Here is a 16,223-nt window from a genome sequence, read left to right as displayed (position 1 = left end):
ACCGGGGACCACCACCCCCTGGGCACTAATTATATTAATAAGGGAGTCTGTTACGGACCCCTTTTCCCCGGGGACCACCACCTCCCTGAGACTATGTCAATGTTGGGAGGGGGGTCACACTGCCCCCCTCCTGGAGGCCTAGAAGGCCGGCTCCTGCAATGTCCCAATGTGCCCACCCCGGGACATTGCCGTTTGCTATGGCAGCAAACACTGCTTTGCTTCTTGGAAGTGAGAGCAGGAACCCTGCTCTTGCTTCCAAGAAGCAAAGCAAATTGCTTTTGGACAAGGGGAGCTGCATGTCAGCATCTCCCCTTGCCCATAAGCAATGCCGGCTCCAGGACGAGGTGGGGAGCCGGCTGGGACCGCGGGGGGATTGGGACTCCCCTCACGGTCCCCAACGAGAGGCCATGCCCCGGGGATGGACCCAGGGCCAAAAACGGCCCGAGAGGGCAGCCACACAGCCCCCTCCATTAAAAAAAATATTTAAAAAGCATTGGCCATGCCCCGGGGGATGGGTTCCCCACAGAAAAAAATGGCCCGGGAGTGGGGTCACGTAGCCCCTTCCCTTTTAAAAAATAAATAAAGAATTGGGCATGCGCCACGGGATGTAGTCCCCAGGGTCAAAAGTGGCCCAGGGAAGGGGGGCCATGCACCCCCCCTCCCAAATATAAATATATATATATTATTTTTTTTAAATGGGGGATTATGTGTTATGGAGAGTAATTGTTTGGTATGATAGTCTGTGTTGTGGAGTGATAACCTCAGGTTTAGTCTTCCTCGTTTTTATAGAAGCTAAACTATGAACTCAATAAGACATAAAAAAGAAGGAACCAGTGAGGAGCACTTCTGGACCTAGTCAGAGGTATACGCAGGTCCACTGGAATTATGCAACTGTTTGCCTGCACTGACTTTTGCACAATTGCACATTTTCCGCATTTGACACCTAACCTGCCATCTGCTGCATAATCTGCAGATTTGAACAAAAAAAACTTGTTTCTAGCTCAAACGGCTCAAACATTACCAAAAATGCAGCAACAAGTGTTACAGTGTGGTGGAAGGCCCTTTGCAAACCTAGAATGGTCACCTGTTGCTCATTGCTAAATGTGGGTATTAAATTGGTACTAATGGTGTGCAAACCACTCTTGCTTCTTTCTGCACCCATCTTGCCTTTTTCTGCATTTCTGTTATTTCTTTCTGCACCTACCTTTCTTTTTCTGCACTTCTATTGCCTCATTCTGCTCATCTCCTCCACTTTCTGTACCTCTCTTGCCTTCTTCTGCACCACTGTTGACTCTTTCTGCACCTCACTTGCTTCTTACTGTACCCCTCTTGCCTCTTTCTGCACTTCTCTTGCCTCTTTCTGCACCTCTGTTGCTTCTTTCTACACTTCTCTTGCCTCTTTCTGCACACCTATTCTCACTCATTCTTCTAAAACACCTTGAAATATATATATATATATATATATATTGTATATATATATATATATATATATATATATATATATATATATATATATATATATATATAATCCAGGCTCCCTCTTACTCAAGAAAGAGTGTGACACAGCTCCGGGGGAATAAGCATAGATTTATTGATTTTCTTGCGCTGGCAATAATGTCCCTGAAACGCTGGGCAGACGCGTTTCAGCCATCCATTGGCCTAATCAGTGCCCATCTCAGCTGCCTTCTCGCTGTTTCCGGGGGTCCATTATGGCGATGTTTAAACCCGTGACCCCTCTTGATCATGTGATCACTGGCCCCACCTTTGCCTCACAGGTGTAAGACATCTTGCCCTCTCCTACAGTCCTGTTGCATGCTGGGCGTTGAAGTATATATATATAAGATTCTTAAACTTTTAGAAATGCTCACACTCACAGGATGATGTCATCTGTGTTGTCATTTGAGATGTCATTAGTGATGTCATCAGTGATGTAACTGACCATGTCATGAGTGATGTAATATGTGACGTCATCTATATTGAAAAGAGAGAGCCCCGCTGCTAATAGGGTGCTGTTCCTTAAGGCAAGGACGAATCAATCTAGTGTACAAACTTAAGGCACGCACTGAGTACTGTTGTCGGTTCATCATTTGTAGACTGTCTGGGGCGGGTGTTTACAAGTGAGTCTTTTATGCTCCTGGCTCGTTTGAAAGAGAAAAGGGGTTTTTCCCAATGGAGATGTCCGGTATTGAGTATGCTCCAGTGTTTATTTATTGATTTTGACATTCGGCTGGACAGTGTGTTAAATATTGTGACACATGTTAAAGGTGGGTCCTTTTTCTCCTTGACCTTCTCCTCTAGGAGCACCTCTCTGGATTGGTTCCTTGCCCGTTTTTTGCATTTTCTTAGGATGTGATCTGGGTAGCCCCTGCTAGAGAGTTTCTACGTCAGATCATTTGCTTGAGTACGAAAGTCCTATAGTTTGCTGCAGTTTCTTCTTAAACAGAGAAATTGACCGCAAGGGAGATTCTCCTTAAGAGCCATCAGGTGGAAACTTTCATACCGTAGGGCGTTATGTTTGGCAGTTGGCTCATGGTGAGTCTTTGTTTCAAGACTTCCATTTTCTTTGGTTATTATTAGATCAAGGAATACCATGGTTTCTTTGTCAGTTGAATGGGTGAATTTTAGGTTGTTGTCACAGGTGTTGATCCATGTGATAAAATCATTCATGGCATCTTCCGGTCCTTGCCAAATGGCAAGGACATCATCAATGTATCTTTTCCAAAAAACAATATGATGAGCGAAGGGGTTGCCTTCCCCCAAGATGAACTTCTTTTCAAAGTCGAAGACATACAACCCTGCTACACTTGGAGCGAAAGTGCTCCCCATAGAAGTGTCCCCCGTCTGAAAGAAGAGGGTGCCTTCGAACTCAAAATAGTTCCTTTTGAGTACTAGGGTGGCACATTCCAGAACAAAGTGTTTAGGAACGTGGTAGGGAAACATGGATCCCTCTAACACTCTACCTAGTACCTCCAATGTTTTGTCCTGTGGGAGGCTAGTGTAGAGGCTTTCGATGTCACAGCTGACAAGGATAGTGGTGTCATCGACTTGTAGGTCTTTGAGAAGAACAAGAAGATTTTTGGTGTCGCGCAAATAGGTTTCGGTTTGTTGTACCATTTCTTTGAAAAAGCAATCACAGTACTTAGTGCGGGGTTCCAGAAGAGTACCAATTCCGGATACAATATTTCGCCCTGGTGGTGGAGTTTTATTCTTGTGCATTTTCGGCAGTATGTAAAAATACGGGATTCTTTCTTCGCTGGTAGTCAGAAAATCTGCCTCGTGTTTAGTGATGAAGTTACATGATTCTGCCATACTCACTAGGGATCCTATTTCTTGTTTTAGATTTTGTGTGGGGTCATTATCCAGGGGGGAGTAGTTTCTGGTGTCTGATAGAAGGCGGAGACATTCAGTCTGATAAGCTGTTCTGTCCAGGACAACTATCCCTCCACCTTTGTCTGCTGGTTTTAAGACAATTTCCTTGCAGTTTTTTAGATTTTCCAGGGCTTGTGTCTCTTTTTTGCTCATGTTATGGAAGACTTTTTTTTCTTCCATATTTTCAATGTCATTATATACCACCTGCTCGAAGGTTGTTATTTCGACAGGGGTGGTGTGAGGGGGTGGTAAGAAGGTGGATTTATTCCGTAGATCTGTGTCAGCTCGAGTCTGTGTGTCTGGGGTTTCCTTTCCTTTCTCAAAGAAAGCTTTTAATTTTAGTTTTCTAAAGAAACCTGCCGTTTCACAGTGTAGACCAAACTTATCTATCTTAGCTGTTGGGACAAAACATATACCTTAGGCAGCGCACAGCTGTGAGAGTTTAGTTTTTCTTCTTCTGAAGCAAAACACTATATCAACAGAGATGGATGAGAACCAATGTATGTCCTTTACTAATGAAGAGGTGGAGGCTAAATTAGATGCAACCTCCATGTTTGCTGATGTAAGCATAGCGCAAACTATCGAGCAAACCATGGACTGGGAAACACTGTCAGAGATGAAAAGGGACAGAATTAGAACCATTCTGCATGGCACAATTCTTAGAGAATATTTGACAAACAACACGGCCCCTAAAGGTCTATTGGTAACTAACGCACCAAGAATTTTCTTGAACGACCCCATATTTAGACGGGACTAGGCCCAGATCACGTGGCACTGCACATGCGACAGGATGGTACTAATCATATAAACAGCAGTCAGGTTGTCCGAGGCTATCCTCATTGATATCCAACAGACAGAGAGCCACATACCAACTACAATCACTGGTTACAAAAAAAGACTAGACAAGATTAATAAGGAGCTCGACGAGTATAAGGAGAATCTCACTCAGCAAAAAGCACAGAAACTCCTAAAAGATCTCAAGAGATTTCCCTATGTAAAAACATACCCCTACTCTGACCCAGATTTTGAACGACCAGCCAGGGGAGAAAGGAATTCAGAAGCATCAAGAGATGACTCTTCGGTCAGCAGTGGGTCAAGTACAGGAAGCGGGAAAAATAGACAGAGGGGACGAGGCAGGGGCCAACCCACATGGCAACACTACAATGCACCACCGATGGGGAATTACCCAGGTCCATTCAACCCGCATGCACATTTTCAGGGATACGGGTGGCAACCCCCTTTCCCACAACCAATGTTCCCACATAACACTATCCGCCCACCTTTTTTAGGGATGGGCCGAAGAGGAAGAGGACGACGCAAGGGAAACAGTCAGGTCCACTGGGAGGAGCAGGACAATGTGGGAACTAATCAAGACCCAAACAAAGACACAACCCTTACAATCAAACAGCACAACAAGCGACACCCCACACTGTGAAGCCTTCTCTGCTTTCTTTAGGCTAAAGACTGACAACATAAGAAATGACCTCATCATGGATGTAAGCCGATTCCCCAACCACATCAGAATGGCTAACACTCAACCTAAAAACAAGGCATCTTGGCTTTACTTCGATACCTATTCGGAAGAAGCAATACACAAACTGCTCTGCACCTTGAAGCCCTCTAATCACATCACAGACCCTCTACCTGCTAATGCTGTAAAAGACTTCATCCCCTTGCTCCTCCCTCTCTGGACCAAAATCATCAACAGCTCCCTGCAACAAGGCCTCATTCCAGACTCCCTCAAGGTGGGGCAAGTCACGCCTATACTCAAGAAACCTACAGCTGATCCGTCTGACCTAAACAATTACCGGCCCATCACCAATATCCCCACCCTGGCCAAACTGCTGGAGAAATGTGTCCAACTCCAACTAACAAAACACATTGACAAATTTGACCTCCTCAACCCTCATCAATCAGGCTTCCGAGCGAAACATAGCACGGAAACAGCTATGACACACATAATTGATGACGCCCTCCAAATTCTTGATCGCAATGAGTCCTGCCTCCTCATCCTTCTTGACCTCTCGTCAGCATTTGACACGGTCAAACATGAGAACTTGCTGGAGCTGCTAAGCACTAGAATGGGTCTATCGGGAACTGTTCTCAAATGGTTTTCGTCCTTCCTTCACAACCGGTCTCAGAAGTTCAAGATCGACAATGTGCTATCTACACCTGTGCCTGCAGATCTAGGTGTTCCACAAGGATCCTCCCTCTCCCCCACACTGTTTAACCTCGTCATGGAACCGCTCGCCACCTTGCTCCAAGCCTCCAATGTCCAATTCCATATGTACGCCGACGACACATAACTTTACCTAAAGCTACAATCCCCGGAAGATATCAAACATCTGAATTCCACGCTTATTAACGCTCAATCTTGGCTGGCCGATAATCACCTCAAACTAAATGCTCTGAAAACTGAGTTCCTACTCATCTCACCCCCGGCGAACATTTCCACCACCCAAACCTGGCTCAATAACCTAACAGCACTCAATGTCCTACCTACCATCGTGGATTCGGCGAAATCCCTAGGCATCACACTCGACGCCAAGCTCAGCATGCAGCAGCACGTTAGCAAAGCCACAAAAGCAGCTAATTTCCAAATCAACACACTGAGGAAAATTAAACCCTTCCTCCCTGCCGAAGACTTCCAAACTGCTGTACAAGCTTTAGTCATCCCTCGAATAGACTACGGAATTGTGGCCCTCAGCGGACTACCGCTATCCACAACAGCACCCTCAAGAGCCTCCCTGAACGCTGCCGCGAGACTCATTACTGGCTCAAGAAAGCATTCGCATATATCCCCAGAATTAAAGTCTCTAAAATGGCTGCCTTTTGAAGCCAGAATCCAGCAAAAAATTGCAGTTATGACACACGCGGCCGTGCACCACAATGCACCTAATTACCTCGCTCAAAAGTTGTCCATATCAGGAGGTTTGAGATCCAATAGAAGTACTAAAAATCTACTCCTGAAACCTCGTAGATTCCGGAAAGAGAAAACATACAAGCGCTCCTTCTCAGGAATGGCACCCAGGATCTGGAATGAGCTCCCTCCTGAAACCAGGCTTATCTCCTCCACTGCACTCTTCAAGAAAGAGGTGAAAACCATCCTTCTGGCCAAGATCTCCTGAACCTTATAGGTGCTGGATCAGAGACTCTGCATTGCTTTGTATCACTGTTCACCTTGTCCTTTGGCACTATACTTCTACTTGTTGGGGACACTACTACGCTACTTTCTTACTACCGACCAATATATGATACACGTTGGTTTACTGATCCACTCTCCCGATGCCCCCACTCAGTGTTCTCTCTATACTAAAACATTGGTATAAGCCATCCACACACCCAAGGTGTACCTGAACACCTCTGTAGTGGGATCAACGACTTGCCGTCTTATATTACTTGTTTACCTGATCGTATATTGATATGTTTTATGTATGTTATTATTATCCTACCATGTTAGTGACTATTATACTGCTCCCATTATCTCTGTTCATTCCTACTGCCCCTACCCTGTCTTTGTGAAGCGCTCTGATATCTGTAAGGATCCTGTTCGCGCTATATAAAACTTTGAATAAACATAAACCACACAAGGAGCAAAACACAAAATCCACAACCGGAGGCAAGCAACACCAAGACCTAGTGACTAATTTGTCATCAATAGAACTCACGGAAATTGAGAGGAGTACACTCAACAAAGGTCTAGGTTTTGTCCCAACAGCTCAGGTAGATAAGTTTGGTCTACACTGCGAACTGGCAGGTTTCTTTAGAAAACTAAAATTAAAAGGTTTCTTTGAGAAAGGAAAGGAAACCCCAGACACACAGACTCGAGCTGACACAGATCTACGGAATAAATCCACCTTCTTACCACCCCCTCATACCACCGCTGTCGAAATAACAACCTTCGAGCAGGCAGTATATAATGACATTGAAAAGATGGAAGAACAAAAACCCTTCCATAACATGATCAAAAAAGAGACACAAGCCCTGGAAAATCTAAAAACCTGCAGGGAAATTGTCATCAAACCAGCAGACAAAGGTGGAGGGATAGTTGTCCTGGACAGAACAGCTTATCAGACTGAGTGCCTCCACCTTCTATCAGACACCAGAAACTACTCCCCCCTGGATACTGACCCCACACAAAAGCTAAAAGAAGAAATAGGATCCCTAGTGAGTATGGCAGAATCATGTGACTTCATCACTGAACACGAGGCAGGTTTTCTGACTACCAGCGAAGAAAGAATCTTGTATTTTTACATACTGCCGAAAATGCACAAGAATAAACTCCACCACTGGGGCAATCTATTGTATCCGGAATAGGGTCTCTTCTGGAACCCCTCTCTAAGTACTGTGATTGCTGCCTTTTTCAAAGAAATGGTACAACAAACCTACACCTATTTGCGTGACACCAAAAGTCTGCTTGTTCTTCTCAAAGACCTACAAGTCGATGACACCACTATCCTTGTCAGCTTTGACATCGAAAGCCTCTACACTAGTCTCCCACAGGACAAAATGTTGGAGGTACTAGGTAGAGTGCTAGAGGGAACCACGTGGCCCTACCACGTTCCTAAACACTTTGTTCTGGAATGTGCCACCCTAGCACTCAAAAGGAGCTATTATGAGTTCGAAGGCATCCTCTTCATTCAGACGGGGGGCACTTCTATGGGGAGCACTTTCGCTCCAAGTGTAGCAGGGTTGTATGTCTTGGACTTCGAAAAGAAGTTCATCTTGGGGGAAGGCAACCCCTTCGCTCATCATATTGTATTTTGGAAAAGATACATTAATGATGTCCTTGCCATTTGGCAAGGACCGGAAGATGCCCTGAACGATTTTATCACATGGATCAACACCTGTGACAACAACCTAAAATTCACCCATTCAACTGACAAAGAAACCATGGTATTCCTTGATCTAATAATAACCAAAGAAAATGGAACTCTGGAAACAAAGACTCACCATAAGCCAACTGCCAAAAATAACGCCCTACGGTATGAAAGTTTTCACCCAAGGGCTCTTAAGGAGAATCTCCCCTACGGTCAATTTCTCCATTTAAGAAGAAACTGCAGCAAACTAGAGGACGTTCGTACTCAGCTGAAAGATCTGGCGGAGAAACTCTCTAGCAGGGGCTACCCAGATCACATCCTAAGAAAATGCAAAAAACGGGCAAGTAACCAACTCAGAGAGGTGCTCCTATAGGAGAAGGTCAAGGAGTAAAAGGACCCACCTTTAACATGTGTCACAACATTAAACACACTGTCCAACCAAATGACAAAATCGATAAATAAACACTGGAGCATACTCAATACCGGACATCTCCATTAGGAAAAACCCCTTTTCTCTTTCAAATGAGACAGAAGCATAAAAGACTCACTTGTAAACACCCGCCTCAGACAGTCTACAAATGATGAACCAACAACAATACTCAGTGCATGGTGTCTACCGAAAATCACTGGCCATTACCCCTGCGGAAACTGCAGTGTATGTCACTTGACCACGGCAACAAAAACATTATATCTGGAGGAAGATAAGATTTGGACCCAAAGGGCCCATACCAATTGCAACAGCCAAAATGTGGTGTACCTAATCACATGCCCTTGCAGTCTTAAATATGTGGGCATGACAGGGAGAAAAGTCGAACAACGAATTTGTGAACATAGAAGCACGATCAGGTGCAAAAAAGCATAACGAAACTGACTGAACATTTCCTTGCTATGAACCATACTACCAACGATATAAGATGGACAGTCATGGAAGTAGTAACACCTGGGCAGAACACCACGCAATGTCTGTTCGAGAAAGAACAGCGCTGGGTGTATAGACTTTCCACCAATGTATCTGGCCTCAATGATAACATCCCGTGGAATACCGTGAGGAATAGATAACACCCACTGTCCTTATCCAATATTCTACCTTTCTAAATAATACAGTAGGAAAGGTGATGTCTTAACACTTTCAAATCAACCATAACGTGAACTGCTTGCTGTCTATCCTGATACCTTTGTCTGCAAAAAATGCCAGTTAATTTAAATAAGGCTTCCCTTCGCGCTTTATATAACTCCCGACTAATCTTGCAAAAACAAATACTTTTTTGTCGCCCTTCAGAACGCTCATGTAAAGGCCCCACACGGTGTCCATGGGGATCAACTAAAATCGTTTTTAAGTAAGTCCTCTGTTTAGTGTACTTCAATCTCTGCGTCTAACAATACGATTGGTGGAAAAACCTTGGCTCTCTCACCCATACTGTTTGATACCTCGTGCATAAACACAACTTGCCTGATTCACAGGCATGAAAACTTAACTACTATAAGTAGACAAATAGCCCTTCCCATGAGAAAAAGGAACGCATGACACCCACGAGTTGAAGCATGACTGTTGTGTGGGTATGTACTAGTAAACAAAGGCACAGAGAGAAAAAACAGACTAGGTATTGATGTGAAATCACCACTGCATGCATGTCTGTTGAGTGCCTTCACACACCCCGTGCTTTTGGTTGGGGTGCACATTACATTTCACAAAGGAGAAATGCAACCTGGAATGGAATAAGATATGTGTTTCACCATAGAACCATGTAAGAAATGCAATCTGGAATGGAGTGCAATATACAGTAATTGTGTCCGAATATGCAACCATTGTGTTTTGCTCTGTTGTTTCAGATTATTCCTTACACAGAAGGCTGTAAGTGCGCTGAACCGTAAGTAGACGGTCTGGCACTTAGCTGAGTCATGTGATGGGTGCGCCTTAGCGTGCGCAGACCTCCCGACTCACCTCACTTGGTCCTGACAAAAATGTACAAATATTGAAATAGGTTGAAACATGTTGACCATTCTTTCACTTGAATTCTGATACTTTCTGATCAAAAACCATGCCAGTATAAGTATCTCATTTAGTTTTTAATAGTGTCACATGACTCAAGAATAAAAGGCTTTTAGGGAGTACATATAGAACACTTTTTAATTCACAGTTCACAACTCACACAACAAAAACCAGCTCCGCTGCAGTTGCAGGCGTCGAAGCACACCTGAGTGGCACTCGGTCACTCAGGTGGACCCCGATGATGAAGCATGTCACCAACCAGGGTGGTGAGTGAGGAGTTTACTAAAACAGAAATAATTTTTTCTTAATGTGCAACTTTTTTCTTCCATTTCTAAAAATGGGGATACTCATCCTTTTTGTTTTTTGAAATTATATAGCTCCAGGGGACTAGGGGTACAACCCAAAAGAATACGCTTAATCTCTTTTTGTTTACTATATAGAAGAACCATCCCCTGCATTAACTGTGGGAGACGCAGCAGCACTGTAAACTGTCTATGTGTTAGGTATTGTGATATCAGATAGCGAGGGAGAAAACCTTCCTGTAGACCGAGATGGAATTGGTGTAGACAGAGCAGCATGTACCCCCTTCAAACCTAAATTGAGCTTTTGTCCGATCCTCCCTCATGAATCTATAGACACCTTTCATGAGGTAGTCTCGAAAGAATTGAGCAAACAGAAACACAGAATAGCTACAAACAACAAAGGGAGGTTTAATCTTTCTAAAAAACAAAGAGACTTCATTATTAATCTTGCAGTAGTTTTTTCCCCTTCTGTTGCCAGTTACTTGTTATATTTTGCTCTAGTGATATTGGGTAAAAAAAGGATTTGTTCCCAAGATATTACAATTCATGAAAGGATTACTGGACATTGTACCTATGGATTCGGATGAGGAATATTGTATGGAGATCTCCACATGATGCTTCAAGACCTAGTTGATTATATGAAACTGTTGATCCCTTTAAAGAAGGGTAAGAACATTATTTTTGTATTTTGTATAGAGAGAGCCTGTCACCATCAAGCACGTATGAATGAATGATTGCATTTAATCCTATTGTCTCTCTTCTATTTTTTCTGTACTAGAATCCTGGGGTTACCAGTCCTAGAGAGAGGTCCAGTGATAACTACACCTTCCTGATTTGATTCCCCCACCATCTTCTGTGAAACTGGCCTGCCATCACTGTAATCTTTTGATTGTGTTGATGACTAGTCTGGTAGAGGAAGAGTGGGGATAGTCACAGCTCCTGCAGTATTTGGGCATTGAGACTAGGAACAGGGCACCATCACTAATAACAACCCACATTACCCAATTGCCCGCCATTTCCAAGAAAAACACAAATCTAACAACACATTACTTAGATTCTTTGCCATAGAGCAGCTTAACCTGAGTAAGAGGGGCGGAAATAGGGAACTAGCACTCAGAAAAAAGGTATCCAAATGGATAATCGAACTTGAGACTAAATTCCCAGGGGGGCACAACTTGGAGGAAGAGTTAGCTACCCATTTATATGATGATTAAGATGTACTATCATTGATGTTTCCATTGATTTTTCCAGTTTTTCAATTTCTTCTAGTTCAAATGTAATGTATGTAACGTTAAATTTATTGTGATAGTGGTTTTATGTAATCTCTTTTTAACCTTGTGTCTTATCTTGTTTGTTTTCACAGGAAGAAAGGAAGGGACCCTTCACCTTCACTTTTGGACGCAACACAGGTTCCCCACCCTTTTCTTCGGCAAGAGAATGTCTGCACTTCTTCTAAGATAAGAGTTAAATTTGTAATATAGGAGCACTATAGTTTTTAAGTAACAAAGGTTTTGTGAAGGACACACACATTTTTTCTAAATTCTATTGAACTTAGGATGAGGTCTTCCTTATAGCCACTTGGCTCATAATTTTTCTTCCTTTCTTTCGTTTTTTTCTTGTTTTCAAACAAGCACACACAGGCACTGGTCCGCGGGAATTCCAGATCATATGATGTTTCTCATGTTGCCATCTCTCATGTCAGTAGATTTCTGCAGAAAATGTTGCATATTTCTTTGGTTCCTTTAATTAGAATCATGTAACTTCACTGTAGATAACGCACATATTAACAGCGAGTCTCCACATGGAGATGGAAAATATGCTGAGCATTGTCAGCTCACTATCACACTCACTATGTAAAGCAATATCAAGGGACTAGTCTGCTAGAATAGCATATCGTGAGATCTAGTTTATGCTGCCATAATTATGTCAGTAGATCTCCACCGAAATTTTAAGCAGAGTTTTTTTGTTTTTCTGTTTCTAGCAATTAGAATCACACAACTTTATTGTCCATAGCGCATACTCTAATAGCGAGTCTCCACTTGGAGATGAAAGGCAGGTTGAGGTGTGACTGCTTGGTATCTGACTCGCCATGAGAAATACAAGCAAACAATGTTTACATGCAACACTATGTGGTTTTATGCATTGACATAACATTTTCTACTGCAGAAACTTGTGAGAATCTGAAAGATTGTATTAACATTGGTACGATATAAACAGAACTTTGCAAATATGTATGAAATGTTACAAAACTGTACTGTTCAAAGATGGCGGCTGCCACTGATGTCAGAATTTGGAGGCGAAACAAGGACTTCATCAATGTTTGTTTATTTATTTAAGCACAGACGTTATTCACTGTATTACTCATGTGATCAAGACACTCTTAGTGTCGAAACGCGTAGCTGTTTACAGTAATTCATTTTGGTGGCAATTGAACAACCTCTGAGTGTGCATCGTGACTAACCCTGGGCAAAGCACTACGCTACGCTTGCGTAGTTTGCGAAGTTTGCGCAACTACGCACTACGCGAACTGCACGTAGCACAGTGCAAACATGCGTAGCATAGTGCAGCGGTCATTTTTTGCTTGCTCGCGGTCCTCAACATCAAGTTGGCGACCGCGAGCAAGCAAAGTGACACCCGCGCAAGAATTTTTCCTTGTTCGCGATCAGCAACATCAAGTTGCCGATCGCGAGCATGGAAAATAAACCTCCCGGCGAGATTCTCAACGCGGGGAGGTCAGGTTTCTCATTGCGAGTAGTCGCGCGTGCTTGGACCGCTCGTGATGAGAAACTACCAGTCCACGTTGATAAAGCTGCAGCTTGAGTAAAAGTCTACTCTAGCGGCAGAAAAGTACAGCTCGCACTGTGCATGATGTCGTTTTCAATGATTGCACAGTGCTGGATGCTTGTTTGCATTGTGCAATCATTGAAAACGACATCTTGCACAGTGCGAACATGCTACTACACAGTTCGCGTAGTGCTACACGTAGCTCGCGTAGCTACGCGTAGTGCTACTTTGCGAACTACGCCCACCCCTAAATTCGTGACTTCGTAATTTTGGATAATTGAACTAACCGGCTTGGGGTTCCTGCCGGGGGCTGCACCACCCAACTACGGGACTGATCCTGGAAGGACCCGCGTTTGGTGGAAATATATATATATATATATTCCAGCTCCGTTGCACCAAAGACCGGGTCACTCGCAGACGGGTGCCTCTTCGTGGTGGTGCACCACGTCACAAATTGCAGCTCCGATTATCTCTCATTCCAAAGGAAAGAAAATCCAGCACTCGCAGGGGAAGTGTTCAAGTTAGTTTTAATATTAAACACTCAGCAGACAAACGCGTTTCGGTTTTCCTTCGTCAGTGTCTACCATCGACACGGAAGGAAGCAGGTTTAAAAACATTTCATCGCGGTTTGGCATGTGTATAGAAAGAGGACTGACGTTAAGCCCCGTGAGAAAGTTATTTGCATAGTATATTACTATTTTCTTTGCATTTCGTAAAACACGTAAAAACGGCAAAGTGAATGAAATATCTTTTACGATTTCATACATTAATTTCAGACAAGTTCAATACACAATTCCCGAAATTATTTACATTATATATACATTTTATTAAATTGCCTTTTACTGTGTTGTGGGTATTATTAAGCCGTGGATCGGCAATGCTCACGGGGTATGGTGCTCATGATACTCATAGCTAAACGTTATTTCCAGAGTCTATGCTTTTCCCAAATGAGATGCTAATTCTTCATTCTTATTTAATCCCAAAGGGGCCTTTGTCTGGAGATCTATTATATAACGGTATTCTAACCTTCTTAATCTCCGTAATCTGTCTCCGCCCCTTGGGTCTGCTGGTATGTGGTCCAAAGCATAATATTGCAAAAGTTCTCTATTGTGCTTTAAGGCAAAGTATATATATATACACCAAGGTGTATTGAAGAATGAGTGGGTATATGAGTGTCTGCTTGAATGATTTAGTGGGTGCGCGATTAAGTGAGTGATTGAACATGTCTTAGTGAATGCATGGCTGAATGACTGATCTGTGTGAGTGTCTGTATCATTCTATCAGTTGATGTGTAAGTGGCTGCATGGGTTGGTGAGTATCTACATGAGTGCAGAAAGAGGCAACAGAGGTGTAGATACAGGCAAGGCAGGTACCGAAACAGGCAAGCGGAGTGGAGAAAAAGGCAAGAGAAGTGAAGTGGAGAAAAAGCAAGAGAAGTGCTGAAAGAAGCAACAGAGGTGTAGAGAAAGAGGCAAGAGGTGTGCAGAAATTTGCAAGAGAGGTGCAGAAAGAGGCAAGTGAGGTGCAGAAAGAGGCAAGAGGGATGCAGAAAGAGGCAAGTGGGGTGCAGAAAGAGGCAAGAGGGGTGCAGAAAGAGGCAAGGGAAGTGCAGAAAAAAGCAACAGAGGTGCAGAAGGAGGCAAGAGGGGTGCAGAAAGAGGCAAGCGAAGTGCAGAAAGAAGAAACTGAGGTACAGAAAGAGGCAAGAGAACTGCAGAAAGCAGCAAGAGAGTTGCAGAAACAGGCAAAAGAGGTTCAGAAAGAGAGAACAGGGGTGCAGTCTGAGGGAAGAAAGGTACAGGAAGAGAGATACAGAAAGAGGCAAGAGGGGTGCAAAACTTTGCAAGAGAGGTGCAGAAAGAAGGGAGAACAATGCAGAAAGAACCAACTGAGGTACATAAAGAGGCAAGAGGGGTGCAGAAAGAGGCAACAGGGGTGCAGAAAGAAGCAAAAGAGGTGCACAAAGAGGCAAGAGTGGCACATAAAGAATCAAGAAAGGTGCAGAAAGAGGGAAGAGAAGTGCAGACCGAAGCAACAGAGTTGCAGAAAGAGGCAAGAGAAGTGCAGAAAGAGGGAACAAAGGTGCCAAAACAGGCAGGAGAGATGCAGAAACAGGGAGCAGGGGTACAGAAAGAGGAAAGAGAGGTACAGAAGGAGAGAAGAGGGGTGCAGAAACAGGCAAGAGGGGTGCAGAAAGAGGCCAGACAGGTGCAGAAACAGGCAATAGAAGTGCAGAAAGAAGCAAGGTGCAGAAAGAGGCTAGAGAAGTGCAGAAAGAGGCAAGAGAGGTACTGAAAGAGGCATGTGAGATGCAGAAACAGGCAATAGGATGCAGAAAGAGGCAAGAGAAGTGCAGACAAATGCACCAGAGGTGCAGAAGAAGGCTAGAGAACTGCAGAAAGAGGCAAGAGAGTTGCAGAAACAGGCAAGAGAGGTACAGAAAGAAGAAAGAGGGGTGCAGAAAGAGGCAAGAGCGGTGCAGAAACAGGAAGAGAGGTGCAGAAAGAAGAAAATGGGGCGCAGAAAGAGGTGAGAGGGGTTCAGAAAAAGCAAGAGTAATACAGAAAGAGGCAAGAGAAGTGCAGAAAGAGGAAGAGAAGTGCAGAAAGAGGAAGAAATGTGCAGAAAGAAGTAAGAGAAGTACGGAAAAAAGCAAGTGAGGTCCAGAAAGAAAAGAGTGAGGTACTGAAAGAGGTGAGAGAGGTGGAGAAAGAGGCAAGAGAAGTGTTGAAAGAAGCAAAAGAGATGCACAAAGAGGGAAGAGTGGTGCATGAAGAAGCAAGAGAAGTATATAGAGAAGCAACAGAGGTGTAGAAAGAGGCAATAGAAATGCAGAAAGAGGCAACAGAGGTGCAGAAACAGGCAAGAGAGGTGCAGAAAGAGGGAACAAGGGTGCATAAACAGGCAAGAGAGATATTTAAAGATGGAAGAGGGGTACATAAAGAGGCAAGAGGGATT

This window comes from Lissotriton helveticus, chromosome 1_1 (assembly GCF_964261635.1).
Source record: "Lissotriton helveticus chromosome 1_1, aLisHel1.1, whole genome shotgun sequence".
Taxonomy (NCBI): Eukaryota; Metazoa; Chordata; class Amphibia; order Caudata; family Salamandridae; genus Lissotriton; species Lissotriton helveticus.
The sequence above is the reverse complement of the archived record's forward strand: the minus strand, read 5'-3'. Positions refer to the sequence as shown.